The sequence below is a fragment of the Bos javanicus genome, chromosome 21, assembly GCF_032452875.1.
Source record: "Bos javanicus breed banteng chromosome 21, ARS-OSU_banteng_1.0, whole genome shotgun sequence".
NCBI classification, from domain to species: Eukaryota; Metazoa; Chordata; class Mammalia; order Artiodactyla; family Bovidae; genus Bos; species Bos javanicus.
This window is the reverse complement of record NC_083888.1, coordinates 44,492,844-44,494,854: the sequence shown is the minus strand read 5'-3', so window position 1 is coordinate 44,494,854 and position 2,011 is coordinate 44,492,844. Positions and strand designations below refer to the sequence as shown.

The 2,011-nt window shown below is 43.6% G+C and overlaps 1 pseudogene; it reads right to left on the bottom strand.

The window, feature by feature from the left end:
• Positions 1–240: 240 nt before the first annotated feature.
• On the bottom strand, positions 241–922 carry LOC133234423 (cleavage and polyadenylation specificity factor subunit 5-like; annotated as a pseudogene).
• Positions 923–2,011: the final 1,089 nt, after the last annotated feature.

The window sequence follows — 2,011 nt, the reverse complement described above, 5'->3', positions numbered from 1 at the left end:
TAGACGGCAGCCCACCAGGCTCCCTCCTCCCTGGGATTCTCCAGGCAAGAACACTGGAGTGGGTTGCCATTTCCTTCTCCAATGCATGAAAGTGAAAATCGAAAGTGAAGTCGCTCGCTCAGTCGTGTCCGACTCTTAGCGACCCCATGGACTGCAGCCTATCAGGCTCCTCCGTCCATGGGATTTGCCAGACAAGAGTACAGGAGTGGGGTGCCACTGCCTTCTCTGCTGTGCAGCAATTCAGTTGTATATAAAATTGACCCTGCTCAAAAGCTGGGGGAGACTAGAAATAGTGGGTCCATATCCAGGTGCATTGTTACACAGTTCAAACAGTGGTGCAGCTACCAGCTTGTAATTTTTAGGGACTGCAAACAAGGCTTTCTCTTGAAGCTGAACCAAAAACAATTTCTTATGTTCCTTAGGTTTTGTATTATGTGCAGGAATATATGGATACTGAGGAGGTTCAAAATTTGGTCTACACCAGTTGCCAATGCAGTCATCAAAGACCCAGTCTTGCAGGACTGCATCTTGACCACCCGATATCTCTGTTATTAAGCGTTTTAGTCCTTCAACTTCATCTTCTCCTGGGTTAATAAGCTCACCACCAGGTAATTTGAAGAAGTTGTTCCCAGCTGTAGTAGTAACACATGGGGTAGCCCGTGCTCATGGACAATGAAAACCGTTTCTACAGCCCTCCTCACGCCAATTTTATCAAATTCCTTCCTCATGCGCTGAAATCTGGCTGCAACAGAGCTGTCCTCACAGAGGGGCTCTTTTGTACCAAAAAGGGAATTGGTAAGAGGGTACAGGTAGATGGTGCGCTCTAGGGTGAGGGGCTTGGTCTGCTGGATGTACTTGTTGCCGAACTGGGTGACTCCCGGGGCCAGCCATTCTGCGATCGATTGGGCGGCACCACGGCCATGATGACGAGCTTTGGCACTAGGAAAGCAGGAGGCAGGGAGGCTGCCTGTGTGGGCCGCAGTTACCTGCGTCCCACTCAGCAGCCGCCGCCCGCCATTAACAAGAGAATGCCGAGGGAGGCCTTGGCTAATTTCTTAATGGGCATATGGGTAAGTTTGAATTTAAAGTAAGTCAATTTACTATTAAAACTTGATTACATCATTGATGTCTTAAAAATATTAAGTAACTTAAAAGAACATTTGAAATGAAGACTACATTTTTAGTGTTTCTTAAATAGAAAAATGCTGATGTAAGAAAAACCTTGAAGAACAAAATATTTTAAAGAACACTTAGTTTAAGGAAAATACTCACGTACTCCATCTTTCCCCCCAAGCTATGGGAAGATATTTTTATCTAGTACTTACTATATAAATCCACAAAGTGCAACTAGGTAAATACATTTATCTCAGATAAGAGTGAGACCTTCAAAAGGAGATTTCTGAGCTGAGATGGAGAAATAGCATGGGACTGACTCTTTCTTCAGCAAATAGCCAAAGCTGGGGAATCTGTACATTTGATTCTAGAAGGAAAAAAAAAAACACAGAAATCATTTTAGTCTCTATCTTTCCTGTTTCTTTTATAAACACTTCTTGATCCTGATGACAAAGAGAAATTATAATGGTGTCATCACAGTTCAGGCATACAAAAATGGAGTCCGGGAGCCATTTAGGATCTGGTCTCTAGCAGTCTCTCCATCAGTGAGAACCTGAATTTTACTAAACTATACCAGACCCAAGGACACCATCTGCCAGCTGGAACGTTATGGTCTCAGGGTCTCCCTTTGCAACTGTGTGACCATTTCAGACCCCAAACAATCCTTACTTAATAAGCACCCTGACTTCTTGGCAGTTCCAATTACAATTCTTGATAAAGGGCTCATTTAACTGACTCTAACCTTACAGTTTTTGCCTTTATAAGCCTCCCTCATTTTGTAGTATGGCGGAACACAATTCAAGTTCTCCTAGAACTTGTGTCTCCCCAGCAGCAGTGCTAACAAACCCCATATAAGCACTTTTTATTTCAATCAGGTCTCTGCTTCTGAAGTTTTCTC